This window comes from Rhinoderma darwinii, unplaced genomic scaffold (assembly GCF_050947455.1).
Source record: "Rhinoderma darwinii isolate aRhiDar2 unplaced genomic scaffold, aRhiDar2.hap1 Scaffold_1771, whole genome shotgun sequence".
Lineage (NCBI taxonomy): Eukaryota > Metazoa > Chordata > Amphibia > Anura > Rhinodermatidae > Rhinoderma > Rhinoderma darwinii.
In genome coordinates, this window is record NW_027462154.1 from 30,177 (window position 1) to 46,698 (window position 16,522).

A 16,522-nucleotide genomic window follows, 5' to 3' on the forward strand; every position below is an offset into this window, starting at 1 on the left:
CACCTCACCCACCACACCCAGAGGAGAAGGGGAACCAGCGAGGTCCAGGAGAACCAGACGAGCTGTTTTTCCCATATGGGATTGTGTAACTACTAAGTACTGACTTTTTATATTGCCAATTGCATAAACTACTACACTATCAGGCGCCGGTCTTTCCCCCTTTTTTTTGTATTTTTCTATATATTCCGACCAGACCGGATTGTCAAGACCTGCTACCAACCCCAAAATTGTATTACTAAAAACAAAAACAACATTTCCAGCGTTACTCTATTTATCTAATAATATTTATCACTGCTCCTTACAAATAAGTGCAAATCATTTTTTAACAATTGTCATTTATGAAATCTTTACCTGTGACAGAGAGATGAATAGATCTAGAACGTTTCTTATATGCATTTATATGTCTTTTTTCTGTGATCCCTGGATAATATGTGTCTGTATCTTCTCTCCTCACAGGGTCTATCCGCAGGGTACAGCTCTTCTCTCCTGGTACCAGTGAGGTTCGGTCTTTGTAATCCTCCTTTACTGAAGATGAGTCCTTGATGTTCAATATCTCCGGATAAGTAAGGATATTGTATAAGTACCATACAGTGCTGGACGTTCCTGAGATCCTGGAAGGAATATTATATGTGCAAGGAATCTCCACACAGGAGCCGATCAGAGCAGTTATTGTAGAAGGAAACGTCCAGACCTGACATACAGAACCCAGATAGAAGCCTGGAAACAATCAGCAGGACATGAGGCGGGTGTCACAATGTTTCATTATATCTGGTTACATTTACATATTGACTTCATGTTACCTTGACAGATGATGAGAAGAAACATCTGCTTTACACCCGCCATTCTCTACTGTCTGCCGGTGACTAAAAATATCCAGACCTAGTCATGGGCAAATCTCCTGCCAGTTCTGAAGAATAAATAAATCACAAAAGAGGAGAAATAAATACATGACTTATAATAATAATTACTATTAGCGCTGATGTATTATCATTCTACCTAAATGATAATACATTACATGAACTCATAAATATTTATCATAAATTATAAATACGTTTTCCTAATGTCGATGGAGACAAAGACTTAAAAAATAGAATAATTTTGAAACCATGTCACCCTACTGCAAGTTCACACAGAAATTCCCCGGGTTTGTCGTCGCTCTTCTCTCTTCGTATCTATTATATTTGTGCTGGTTTTATATTCAGCTTGACACGGGCACCTGCTGACCGACCACATGACTAGTGTGAAGCCACTCAAAATCTGCTGGACCTTGTACAATTTCGCTCATGTTTGTCCTAATATTGCCTGACCTGAGGATCAAAGAAACCCATAAGGTCTGAATACTGTTTTAGGGTTAAAAAGTCAGGGACATTGTGACCAGTATTGGCAATCACCATTTCTGGTCTCACGCTGCAAGCCGAGCAAAGCCGTATAAGTTTGATTTTCAATTTCTATGTTAAAGTTTTAATAGATGAACATTAAAGTTGAAGTTTTAATAATCGTCACTACAAGTATCACAGAGGTGTGTTAATGTTGGGTGTTGTAGTCCTTGATGAGGAATTTAAGACCTAATTCAGCGATAGTTTATTTTCATTCTATTTTTCCTTTCTTTCTTTTATATATTTTAGTAGTAGATTAGAAAATATAAAACGTTCTAATATGTCGTATTAGGGGAAACTGATATCTCACCACCTCCCCGCAGCCTGTAATTCTCCTTTCTCTGCCTGCAGAGTCTTTGCATGTTCAGAAACCTCCTCAGTCCCCCAAAACAAACCTCCGATATAAACAGTAAATATAAGACAGAGAGGAGGAGGGAGGAGGGGGATGCAGCTGCTAAATATCATTCATTTAATATAAGACATAAAATGAGATTGATAATTACTTACATGTCGTGTTCTTACTGTGACATCTCAGGGAGCAGCACAATGACAATCAGCGATCTTCTCTGTATTAGACATTTGGTGATGTGACTTGTGATACTGCAGTAACTTCCTGACATGGTGCAACATCCTCTGCTGCCCATTAAAATATTCATCACACGTGGTAACGATCCCCTCGTTGTGACTATTTCAAATCTTCTGGGGTGAGAATTCTGCACCTTTTTGTGTTTCCGTTTTCACATGTTGATTTGAGCTAAAACGAGTGAGAACTCCAGTCTGAGAAGTTCTCAGTTTGCAGATTGTTATAAAACTATAATTTTATGTTCTACTAGTCATGTATACAATGTGTTTTAAGCAAGTTGCTGTATCTTATGGGGAAGCTTTTATTTTATGGAACAAGACTTAAGATATGTTCACACTCAGTGTTTTTAGGCGTATTTCGGGGCGTAAACTAAAATCAATCCAGCCGACACTCGTACCGTTTTTCCCGGCCCGATCTCGGTTGTGTGCACGAGCACTTAGAAGTATTTAATCATATGATTGCTATTCTGTATTGTTCTGTTGCTCTGTTTTTTAGGAATTTTTTATTAACTTAGAAAATAGTCTAAGGGAATTGGATATTTATTTGCAAGTCTGTTGGGTGGACCTTGTAGACTTTTACAGTGAGGGTCTTGACTGATACATTTAACTGGTGCTCAGCATTGGATGTAAGAACCTAAGACAGAACAATCCGCTATTAGAAGGAACAGGGTACTGTAGAAAACAATGCATGAGTGGAGATACAAGTTTATGAAATAACAAATAATATTTTTTCAGATAAAGCATTAGAATTTTTTTAACTAATTTATTATTCTGAGAAGAAAAATAAGAATTCAGAATGTTTATCTGAGATTTCCGATTTTCTGAAATCTAACATGTATGACATATTTCTGTATGTTACTTTTACAGTCAGAACTTGTTGTTTCTAAGATTACATTTAAGATGGAAATAAATTAATTGTATACACGGTGTTAGTAATGCAAGGTCAGATTTCTGAACTTTTATCTCAGATTGCGAATTTGCTGAATTCTAATTGGTATCACATAATTCTGACATTAATATAAGATAATATTTAGACTTTTCATCTCAGAATATTTTTTTATATAATTCTGACTTTGTATCTCAGAATTGTGCAATGTTCTTCTTATTTTTAAAACATAATTCCAGGATTCTTCTAAAGCAATTTAACTACAGAACTTTTGTAACAATAAGAAACTGTTACTTCTTCTTTCTAAAATTATCTTTGTGATCAGAAGTTATATTTTTTAGGTCGGCTGTTGCTTCTTCTCAGATGATAATACTTGTCTTATTACAGGTTGGGGAATGTTTCTCAAATAGATTTAGGATTTTTTCTTTATTTAACTCTGTATCTGGAATAGAAAATTGAAATATATAATTTTAAGAAGGGGGGAGATATGTCTTAAAAAAGAGAACTACTAACATGTCAAATGGGATACTTACAAAATGTACCATGAAGGGGCCACATAACTAAAGGTGGTTATCAAAATGACCCTGAACAACAAACTTATGTGGGACTCAAACTTCAAATCTATTGCAGCTCATCATAGTTCTGCTCTCTCATCCTTCTCGGCATGCCAACAACTTCTTCTAATTGAGAAATATGTGGGTGATAAACATCGCACTTTAGATACAATCTAGCAGATGTTACTTCCTTCTAATATTACAACTTCTTACGCCTACGATGTAATGACTTCATATGTCGAAAGTTGATGCGTTTATATATAACATTTTTAGAAAATGGCTATGGTTCAGAATCTTAAAAAATCTTTTAAATAATTTTATGGCCATACAGAGCTCAGGTCAATAGTGCCATACAGTTCCCAGATTTACAGTGTCATATAGTGTCCAGATTATTAGAGTCATGAACTGCATAGATAAAAAAATATAATTAAGTGTCTAGATCAACAGAGATATGCAGTTCCCTGATTAAAAGTGACAATTAGTGCCCATATTAATAGTATAATAAAAGGCTCAGATAAACAGTGTTATACAATGCCCAAATCAATTGTGTCCTTTAATGTTTTAAAAAAAAAATTACTAATATTTAGTGTCTGGCGCAATTGTGTAATGCAGTGTCCTAGATAAATAGTTTCCAGATAAATAGTGACATTCATTGCCCAGATCATTAGTGTCATTCATTGCACGGATAAATATTGTCATTCAGTGCCCTGAGCAATTTTGACATTAAATGTCCAGATAAATAGTGTGATTCCTTTTCCACATTGATAGTGTCCTATAATTCCCAAATACATAGTGCTACACAGTGCCAAGATCAATAGTACTTTTATAAGTAATATTTAGTAACCAGATAATTCATGTCATACTTTCCTTGATCATTAGTTTTAAACATTGCTAAGATCAATAGATCAATACTATTATTCATTATTACTTATATATTATAATATATTATTATCTAGATCAATAGGTACAGTACAAATAACAGGGATATTCAATTTCCAGCTCAATAGGGTCTCGAAGGGCCATAATCAATAATGCAATATAGTGTCCAGATGAATATTGTCATAAAGTGTCCAGATCAATTGTGTAATACAGTGTCCAGATCAATAGTGTCATACAGTGCCCAGATAAATAGTGTCATACAGTGCCCAGATCAATAGTGTCATACAGTGCCCAGATCAATAGTGTCATACAGTGCCCAGATCAATAGTGTCATAAAGTGCCCAGATAAATAGTGTCATACAGTGCCCAGATCAATAGTGTCATACAGTGCCCAGATCAATAGTGTCATAAAGTGCCCAGATAAATAGTGTAATACAGTGCCCAGATCAATAATGTCATACAGTGCCCAGATCAATAGTGTCATACAGTGCCCAGATCAATAGTGTCATACAGTGCCCAGATCAATAGTGTCATACAGTGCCCAGATCAATAGTATCATACAGTGCCCAGATCAATAGTGTCATACAGTGCCCAGATCAATAGTCTCATACAGTGCCCAATCAATATTGTCATACAGTGCCCAGATCAATAGTATCATACAGTGCCCAGATCAATAGTGTCATACAGTGCCTGTATCAATAGTGTCATACAGTGCCCACATCAATAGTCTCATACAGTGCCTAGATCAATAGTGTCATACATTGCCCAGGTCAATAGTATTATACTGTGCCCAGATCAATACTGTCATACAGTGCCCAGATCAATAGTGTCATACAGTGCCAGGATCAATAGTGTCATACAGTGCCCAGATTACTAGTGTCATACAGCGCTCAGATCAATAGTGTCATACAGTGCCCAGATTACTAGTGTCATAAGGCGCCCAGATTACTAGTGTCATACAGCGCCCAGATCAATAGTGTCATACACTGTCCAGCTCAATACTGTCATACAGTGCCCAGATCAATAGTGTCATACAGTGCCCAGATCAATAGTGTCATACAGTGCCCAGATCAATAGTGTCATAAAGTGCCCAGATAAATAGTGTAATACAGTGCCCAGATCAATAATGTCATACAGTGCCCAGATCAATAGTGTCATACAGTGCCCAGATCAATAGTGTCATACAGTGCCCAGATCAATAGTGTCATACAGTGCCCAGATCAATAGTATCATACAGTGCCCAGATCAATAGTGTCATACAGTGCCCAGATCAATAGTCTCATACAGTGCCCAATCAATATTGTCATACAGTGCCCAGATCAATAGTATCATACAGTGCCCAGATCAATAGTGTCATACAGTGCCTGTATCAATAGTGTCATACAGTGCCCACATCAATAGTCTCATACAGTGCCTAGATCAATAGTGTCATACATTGCCCAGGTCAATAGTATTATACTGTGCCCAGATCAATACTGTCATACAGTGCCCAGATCAATAGTGTCATACAGTGCCAGGATCAATAGTGTCATACAGTGCCCAGATTACTAGTGTCATACAGCGCTCAGATCAATAGTGTCATACAGTGCCCAGATTACTAGTGTCATAAGGCGCCCAGATTACTAGTGTCATACAGCGCCCAGATCAATAGTGTCATACATTGTCCAGATCAATAGTGTCATACAGTGCCCAGATCAATAGTGTCATACAGTGCCCAGATCAATAGTGTCATACAATGCCCAGATTACTAGTGTCATACAGCGCCCAGATTACTAGTGTCATACAGCGCCCAGATTACTAGTGTCATACAGTGCCCAGATCAATAGTGTCATACAGTGCCTGTATCAATAGTGTCATACAGTGCCCACATCAATAGTCTCATACAGTGCCTAGATCAATAGTGTCATACATTGCCCAGGTCAATAGTATTATACTGTGCCCAGATCAATACTGTCATACAGTGCCCAGATCAATAGTGTCATACAGTGCCAGGATCAATAGTGTCATACAGTGCCCAGATTACTAGTGTCATACAGCGCTCAGATCAATAGTGTCATACAGTGCCCAGATTACTAGTGTCATAAGGCGCCCAGATTACTAGTGTCATACAGCGCCCAGATCAATAGTGTCATACACTGTCCAGATCAATAGTGTCATACAGTGCCCAGATCAATAGTGTCATACAGTGCCCAGATCAATAGTGTCATACAATGCCCAGATTACTAGTGTCATACAGCGCCCAGATTACTAGTGTCATACAGCGCCCAGATTACTAGTGTCATACAGTGCCCAGATCAATAGTGTCATACAGCGCCCAGATCAATAGTGTCATACAGTGCCCAGCTCAATACTGTCATACAGTGCCCAGATCAATAGTGTCATACAGTGCCCAGATCAATAGTGTCATACAGTGCCCAGATCAATAGTGTCATAAAGTGCCCAGATAAATAGTGTAATACAGTGCCCAGATCAATAATGTCATACAGTGCCCAGATCAATAGTGTCATACAGTGCCCAGATCAATAGTGTCATACAGTGCCCAGATCAATAGTGTCATACAGTGCCCAGATCAATAGTATCATACAGTGCCCAGATCAATAGTGTCATACAGTGCCCAGATCAATAGTCTCATACAGTGCCCAATCAATATTGTCATACAGTGCCCAGATCAATAGTATCATACAGTGCCCAGATCAATAGTGTCATACAGTGCCTGTATCAATAGTGTCATACAGTGCCCACATCAATAGTCTCATACAGTGCCTAGATCAATAGTGTCATACATTGCCCAGGTCAATAGTATTATACTGTGCCCAGATCAATACTGTCATACAGTGCCCAGATCAATAGTGTCATACAGTGCCAGGATCAATAGTCTCATACAGTGCCCAGATTACTAGTGTCATACAGCGCTCAGATCAATAGTGTCATACAGTGCCCAGATTACTAGTGTCATAAGGCGCCCAGATTACTAGTGTCATACAGCGCCCAGATCAATAGTGTCATACATTGTCCAGATCAATAGTGTCATACAGTGCCCAGATCAATAGTGTCATACAGTGCCCAGATCAATAGTGTCATACAATGCCCAGATTACTAGTGTCATACAGCGCCCAGATTACTAGTGTCATACAGCGCCCAGATTACTAGTGTCATACAGTGCCCAGATCAATAGTGTCATACAGCGCCCAGATCAATAGTGTCATACAGTGCCCAGCTCAATACTGTCATACAGTGCCCAGATCAATAGTGTCATACAGTGCCCAGATCAATAGTGTCATACAGTGCCAAGATCAATAGTGTCATACAGTGCCCAGATCAATGCTGTCATACAGTGCCCAGATCAATAGTGGCATACAGTGCCCAGATCAATAGTGTCATACAGTTAATCAGTAAATAAGGCATTTTTGTAATCATTGGCTTTTCTTGTTGTGTTGTTTCTCTAGTACCAATATTTTAAATAGAAGATCCAAACATAGGAGCAGCACTGTGTCAATAGCCAGAAACGGTTGGTGCTAGCTTCAAAATATCAAGGAGTGACGGGCTCCTCATGCATATATCCAAGAAAAAGAGACTGGAAGCAGCACTCAGCAAAAAAATGTGAATTTATTCACCCAACACAGCAACGTTTCACTTCCTCCATGGAAGCATTTTCAAGCTTGAAAATGCTTCCATGGAGGAAGTGAAACGTTGCTGTGTTGGGTGAATAAATTCACATTTTTTTGCTGAGTGCTGCTTCCAGTCTCTTTTTCTTGAATATTTTAAATAGGTTTATCACTTACATTTATTTTAAGAATACTCTGATTAGGAATGCAGACTGAGTTATAGAATTCAGGGTTTAAATGGCCAACCAAGTACCATCTTGTGAAGAACATCTGGCGAGGAACATCTGGCGAGGAACATCTGGTGAGGAACATCTGGTGAGGAACATCCGGTGAGCCCAGGCTCAAACACAATATTGGGCTTCACAGGTCTAGCAGGAAACAACCCCATTTGGAGATAACATTGGCCTCAATCCCTCGCCACTAGGGTTTTTCCCTTTCGGTAGTTTCACAGTTAACATATTAGACCTTATTAAAGATATGTCTTCATTTATTTACTGTTGTTTGTATAGCACCAACATTTTCCACATCAGCCCCTGTCCCCAATGGGACTTACAATCTAAGTTCACTTTTTAGAAACACACCATGGGGTTAATTTCATAGGAAGACAATACATCTATTAGTAGGTTTTTGTAGTGTTGGACAAAAACTGGAGAACCTAGAGAAACCCAGAGAGAGAATAAATACAATATCTATTTCTATTTTACCCCTGATCAGATTTGACACCAGTGCTGCAAGGCGACACAGCTGACCCCTGAGTCACTGTGCTGATCCTAGTATGTTGTGTGTGCAATGATAATCCATATAATGCAATTGAAAGTGGACAAGTACCCGTTCTGTATAGATGGAGAATGTGCCCTCAGAATTATTTCCTCTGGTGGGCGGAGGGAACCCCATTTAGACGCTGGTAATTTGTCAAGTTGTAACTGCTGCCTAGCTGTTTTTTTTCCTTCTGTGCTGGCAGAATCATGCCATTGCAGTTTTAAGCTGTAGGGTAGCGCAATTGCGGAAAAAAAACCATAGCCACAGTACTCTCCAAAATTGATGTGAGTAAGAAGATTTATTCAAGTTCAACAAAGAGATAATAAATGAATAGAATCAGCTGTATTCCAAAATGGTCAAACATAACAACATGCAAAGTGTTAATACAACATTTTTGTCCTCTTGGACCCTGATCACATGTTTCTGTAAACAAATTAAATTATAACATATTCTAGTTGATTTATATATAAGAAAATCTAATTAAAAAAATTCTACAATATTCTGTTAACAACTAGTAAAACAAGTGTTGACCAGTTTGTGGTGGGCTTGTGCTTATACACAGCAGCCTGTCAGGGCAAACAGAGCTGCAGCGTCAACATTGGACATGGAGAGAAAAGCAGCCAGCGCCTCTGATAAATGAAGTAGGAATTCAATTATTGAAGAAGATAAATAGTTTGAGTATATTTATATATAAATTATCACATCAGCACTTTTCCTTTCCCCCAGTCCTGCCCATGGGCATGTGCCTACTGTGCCTATAGTTACATCTGGCTCTGACCACGTGTACAGTAAATGGAATCACAGCTTGGGAGACGGTGGGTTTTACAAACTCAATGACTGGACCTTATGTTGAAGGATCCATCAGTAACACTTAATTTTATTCTTATTTATGAAGTAAATGACTGGATGGTCCTTAGATTGGATTTACTTATGAGTATTTTTCATATTGGTTGGCTGCACCTGCATGTCTTCCTGTGACGGGGATAGGTGTTGATTTCATAGGCTGTAAAGTAACAGAAGAAATAGTGAATGATACAGTTTATAAATACACAATGACATTACAGGTGACAATACACTAGAATAATAGAGGATCCCAGTGATATTTTTTTGTAGTCGTGATGAGTTGTTCTTCTGTGAGATGTTCAGCCGATGAGGGAACACGTTATCTGCGGAGGAGAAGGTGACCTACTAGACTTCAGGTGTGGATCCAGTGCTGGGCAATGTGCGAGATAGAGAGATGACCTGTGGGCTTTCTAGCTGCGAGGTCCTCAGGTAATACATGATTGTATAATGTCTGGATTATATAGGTTGTCTCATGAATATTACCCGGTCTTTACGCTTTATTACTGCACATGTCCTTTATAGGAGGGGGATTTCTTATAACTCCACTCTTTTAGCCAAGGCGGAGAGTCACTAACAAAGAGCATCTGTTTCTCAAACAGACCTGGGCCATGTATAACTTTATGTCCTCTGTTTGGCTGGCATATAATACCATACTTTTCCTGCAGCGGTTGATGTATGGGAAATGTATAGTCAGTCGTACTGTCTGACGCCAGTTCCACCACGGTCAGCTGATCACCAAGCTAGCCCCAATCTTTAAGGATGAGCAGTGTCAATTCTCCTTGTCCCCTTCTCTGCCCTCAGCTCAATATCAGGAGGACATCTAATAAAGGTCCTGATCTAAAAACTCCATTAAAAGGCTGATCTTCACCATCATTATACTTTCTTGTCATTGATTGTTTTGCTGGTTTTAGCTTTGGCAGGATTGAGTCACACCGTGCCGCCCTCCATCTCAGCTTGCATTATTAATCAGATTTTTTTAACAAAACGTTTAGCAGGAGAGCCCCTATAAGAGAAAGCAGAGGTATTACACTTACCTTTAATTCTTCATAATCATTTTCAATATCCTTTATCACAAGATCAATATATGTGGCATCCGGACACTCAGCAGCCTATAAAAGAAAATACATAGCAGAAAGAAAAAAACTAATTGGATGAGCAATGTAAATCCATTGATTGTATTAAGTCACTTAAACTCTTCTTATAAGGCCTTCTTTTAGATATTAAATTTTCAAATAAATTTTGTAGCAATACGCCTAAAGCGGAGGTGCGGTCAGAGGTGGTCACAGATTTCTCATGTCAGCCAGAAAGAGCTCATACAGCAGCTTCTAGCAACTTCTGTGTGCTCATCCTGCAATTATTTCTGTAAGTAAAGTTCACACAAGAGCAGAGTGTGTTATTAATACAATGTGAAGGTGGAGCGATCAGGAACAGGTGTGACTGCTAGGAGAAAGAGTAGAAACCCACCACAGTGGAGGGGAGAAGATCACTGCTGTGACTACTGGGTGTAAAGAGGATGGAATTGCTGTGACTCTTTGGGGGCAGGAGGAGGACGCTGCTGTGACTACAGAGAAAAGGGGGTCCTGCTGTGATTGCTGGGGTAGGGAGGAAAAAAACTGCAGTGACTACTGAGAGAAAAGAGAGCAACTGATTTGACTACTGGATAAATGGGAGGACGTTGCTGTGATTATTGAGTAATGGGCTGCTGTAACTACTATTGGAAAGTGAGTACGACTGTTACAAATCAGGTAGGGGGCACTGCTGTTAATACTGGAGCTAGAGCTGGGGTCATTACTGTTGAGAGGACACTACATTGAGTTCTCTCGGGAAAGCTTAAACCCCTAATGTAAAGACTCCACCAAGAGACTGATCTCTTCATTGATTGTTTGCTGGTGGGGATTCTGAATTATTTCACCCCCTGCTCCCATCCTGCTCATCTAACACAGAATTTATAATCTGTTCACAGTTTTTTTTTTATAGAATTTATCTCACAATATGTAAATTTTTTTACCTTACTACTCGTCACTTTCCGGCATCGTTTTCTATGAAAAAATAACATACGTCACAATTATTACTACTGTTTAACTCTGACATCGAGGTAAAGAAATAGGCAAAGAAGTCAAAAACAATAACGCTCATGAAGCAATGAGTCAATACAGAAGAGGGCGGTCAGATCCCACAAGATAAGTCCAAACAGACTCTGTATGCCGACCAATCATAAAAATATTGCAGATTCCCCTGGTTGCCTTTGTTATCTGCCAGCAGTTGGCGTTGCATTAATATTACACATCACCATACAGAAGTGACATGTTACCAATATAGACAGGTAGAGACAGCTGAGATTATCAAGAGACACTAATAATACTCTGAGAGTTGATAGAATATGATCATAACTGGTATAGTAATAATAGTAATGATACCCTGACTCTGCTCTCCCACGCACATTGGAGGGAGGAGTGCATACTGGGACACTGAAGGAGCTGGAAAAGATTCTGAGCTTGTATCGTACAGCTGATATGCAATATGTCTGGTATTTTGCTTTTCTTTTAAATAAGATCCGAGACAAACATGACTTATATATACTGTAGAGCAGTGGTTCCTAACCGGGGTGCTGCGGTGCATGTGAGGAGGAGGAGATTTGTTTTTTAAGCAGCATTGTAGAGGTCAACCCCCACCTCCATAGATGGAACCCTCCACCCCCCTTCCTGTACATAGCGTCACTGTATCTCCCTGAAGGAGCGGAATACCCGTCCAAAGTGTTGCCAGTGCGGTGGCTGGTGATTCGGCTCCAGGGGAAGCCCATGAGATCACTATCTATAAATGGACAGAGACGTCAGGGGCTTCTCCTGGAGTGGTATCCCTTGTCACAGCGACTGCAACGCTGTGGACAGAGATTCCACTTCAGGAGTTGCCCCTGATGTCACCGTCCATAAATGGACAGAGACATCAAGCGCTCCGTTCAGGAGCGGAATCCCTGGCCACAGCGGTATTCCGCTCCTTCAGGGAACTACAGTGGCGCTATCTACAGGAAGGGCGGTGCCATCTACAGAGGTGGGAGGTGCTATCTATAAGGTGACTGTGTGGCAATACCTACAAGAGGGCTGCGTGACACTACCTACAAGGGGGCTGCGTGACACTACCTACAAGGGGGCTGTGTGGCACTACCTACAAGGGGGCTGTGTGGCACTACCTACAAGGGGGCTGTGTGGCTCTACCTGCAAGGGGGCTGTGTGGCACTATCTACAAGGGGCTGTGTGGCACTATCTACAGGGGGCATCTGTGAGTGGCGGACTGATGGTCATTTTACTGTGAGTGGGGGGCTGATGGTCATTTTACTCTTAGTGGGGGCTGATGGTCTTCAGGTGGTTTCCACCTCTGACCTCAAATTGAAATTAACAGGAGGCACAAAAGACGTGTGGCACTCGTTTGGAGTTCTTTTTTTGCCTGCGTCTTTTGCATTAGCTTCAACTGCTTAAAAGAACGCAGGCAAACAAAGTCAAATAACGCTGTCAATTCAAAATCTGCCTCAAAATTCCTGAAGGATTTCTATTCACTGACAGCCTGCAGAGTTCTCTGAGACTCTGATCAAATAACAAATTTGAAGAACTTTTCCATAGAAAATTATTACAATTATTATTAAACTGAAAAACCCCTTGGATTCTGGAGTCCTGTAGATGAGACCATTTATATTGGACTCTCTTCGTGACTCTGTTACAATAATCTCTAAAAAGCTCAGAAATCTTCATTATTACAGCGTCGTACCTCCAATATAAGTAGACAAGCCATACAAGCAGCAGAGGGCAGACTGTCCCAATCGTTGCTAGAAGGATAATGTCACTATTAGATTGTATAAGAGAATGACTGGATCCTCCATCTGTAGAGAAATACAATAAATGGAATGGATGAAAATATGAACCATAGGAAGCAAAACAACTGAAATTATATTAAAGGAGATTTCCCACAAAACACATTTTTTCCCCTATCCACAGAATAGGAGATACATGTGTGATCGCTGGGGATCTGACCCAGCAATGAGGAGAACGGAGGTTCAAAAGTCCCCCAAAGTGCTCCATGAGAATGGAATACTTATGCGCATGCTCGCTCAACGCTCCATTTAGTTTTACAAGACTATCGGGACCTCTGTCTTCGGCAGCTCCATAGAAATGAATGGAGCACTGGACGAGCATGCACACCAGTGCTTCATTTTCATGGAGCACTTTGGGGGACTTTCGATACCCCGTTCTCCTCATCACTAGGTGACCCAGCAGTCGAACCCTCACCGATCACACATTTATACATATGTTTTGTGGGGAAAAACCCAACTGGATACTTCTTCTCTAAAGTAAGCTTCCCAGCAATAATGGGCTCTGCGGAGGGCGGGAAGCTACAGGAGGCATGTGGCACATAATGTCTATTTAAATACATTCTTGCTAAAGACATATATGTAAAATATGATATTCCTTAGGTGGCGGAAGGACCAGGATCCTGTCTAACACGTCTATGTGCGCCATTTTGATAACTTTTGCAAGCTTTTTTTGCCATCTCATAAAACAATGCACTTTATGACACTATTGATAAGTCTCCCCATGTTCTTTGTACAGGACACAGAAGGATTTCCTGCCCCCTACATAGGATGTGATTCCCCAACTGCCAGCGGCTCCTCCTGACCTTCATTTATCGGTATTTATTTTGTGTATATTTTTCTTGTACCTTCTTTGTTGTCTTATTTTACATATAATAATGCAAAACAACTGTGTAATTAGAAGGATTATGCACTACTGTAACTCTCATCATCACTAACGTTTCATGTGGATCTCTTCGGAGGAGGAGTCCCCAGCACGGTTATGAGCGCTACATGAATACTGCCCGTAGTTCTCCTTATTGTTGTATACAGTCAGAGTCTTTCCTGTCTCCTGGGGTAATACAGATCCATCCTTCATCCAGGTGTAGTGAGATACATCAGGCCGGCTGCTGAGGAAATCACATATCAATTCTGTAACGTCAGAGTCATTCTTCACGGTGATGTGAACTCCAGTTGCTGCATCTACAGAAGAGATAAGAAAATTGTATGAAACGACTTCAAAGCTTTATATAAACCATTACCAATCAATAATCCAAACAATAAATATAATCTGTGGCCCAATAGATAAGAGATCAGAGAGGCACATTAATAAATTTACAGCCCAAAAACATTTGTCTTTAAAGGATTTAAGTGTGAGTCAAACTAACTTTCTTTGTTAACCCCTTTACCCATAATGTAACTGTACATCATAGCCGGGAAGAGGGAGTATTGGTCTTGCTCCAGATTTAGAGGGTGTCGACCGTCGACAGTTCACTGTAACGTCAAGGATTGGAGATAACGTCAATTACGGCCATTTAACCATCTAGATGCCGCAGTTAATAGCAACTGCGGGATCTCAGCCGTTAGAAATAAAGGTGGGGGCCATGCAAAACATGCTATTGCCCCCCGCGACATTAGTGTGGGTTGCCAATGGTTGTCATGGCAGCCCGAAGTCTGGCATCTGTATGCTGGCAGGGCTTAGTATGTGCTGGTATAGATTTATAATAAATTGCCATACATAGGTATTCAATTCGCCTAGGAGGGCTAAAATAAATATTTAAAAAAACAGTTAAAGTTTTTAATAATGTACAAAAAAAATAAAATTGTTAAAAGTTATAAGTAGTATATTATAAAAAAAAAACAGAAACATTTAGTATCACTGTAAATGTACTGACCCGAAGAATAAAATTAACATGCCGTTTTTTATCGCACCTGAACGCCGTAAAAACAAAACGTAAAAAAAAAATATGGAAGAATCACTGTTTGTTTCCTATTCCACTCCAGTCATATGAGTCACAGGCTACAATCAACATCAGCCCAACCAGGAAATGCTGCTGATTTGTGGGGATACAGACAAGAGACAGAGGACGTCAGACAGAGAGTGAGAGATAATAAAGCACTGAATACAGATAGATAATGGATTAGTGTCGGTGAGTATGATACAGAGTGATGAGAAGAGAAAAGATAGTCAGATTTACAATCATTTGATATAGAGACAGATTTTACAGAGAGATAAGCGTCAGCCAGTGTCAGTGTTACTTAGACAAACAGCCATTGCTTTGAGTGAGTGCTGCTGCAGCTATACAATTCCTACATTAATTTGTAAATGACCAATCTTCATCAAATCATTCTAAAATCTTCTTCAATAATAATAATAATCCTGCTGCTGATAGTGTGCCGCTGCCTTCTGATACAGATGTCATGGACGCTGCCTGCTGATACAGAGGTCACAGATATGACATCACTTATTTTGCATTTATCTCATAGCTAATGACAGAGCCACCAAAAATGTGTTGTATTGTTCTGCATCAAGCAGTGATACGGCGCCGTTATACATCAATCTATGTCCAAATTACGGTTTTTTAATTTTAAGAAGCATAAAAAAAATCTGACCGTACAGTGTGTTTTTTAACAGATTGCCACCACTGGCTATCATTCGTGTGCCCATAGTAATATATGTTGCTCTCACATTGACATTGCTCATGCTGTGATGGTGTTAAAAAGCTTGAAAGGGGTACAATATAGTCCTGAAGACCTCACAGGGTCATACACGACTTTTTATGGCAATCAGGGCACTTTAAATTAGCAATAAATTTAATTAGATCAAATAAAATCTTACAACCAGATCGACCGAATCGGACCTGAAATAAATATTGAGAAATTCGCTCATCTTTAATTATTATTTTTAACAGTAATATTAGTAGTAAGTGTAGTAGTAGTTGTATAACTATAGTAGTAGTAGTAGTAGTAGTAGTAGCAGTAGTAGTAGTAGTAGTAGTAATAGTAGTAGTAGTAGTAGTAGTAGTAGTAGTAGTAGTAGTAGTAGTAGTATTAGTAGTAGTAGCAGTAGTAGTAGTAGTAGTAGTAGTAGTAATACAGTAGCTGTTGTAGTAGTAGTAGTAGTAGTAGTAGTAGTAGTAGTAGTAGTAGTAGTAGAGTGGTAGTAGTAGTAGTAGTAGTAGTAGTAGTAGTAGTAGAGG

At 39.6% G+C, this 16,522-nt stretch overlaps 1 long non-coding RNA gene across 1 annotated transcript; it reads right to left on the minus strand.

The window, feature by feature from the left end:
- Positions 1-10,518: 10,518 nt before the first annotated feature.
- Positions 10,519-13,349, minus strand: LOC142700033 (uncharacterized). The gene is made up of 3 exons (XR_012866489.1): positions 13,244-13,349; positions 11,493-11,523; positions 10,519-10,593 (listed from the first exon to the last, which is right to left on the minus strand). It is a non-coding gene; the product is annotated as an uncharacterized LOC142700033 (long non-coding RNA).
- Positions 13,350-16,522: the final 3,173 nt, after the last annotated feature.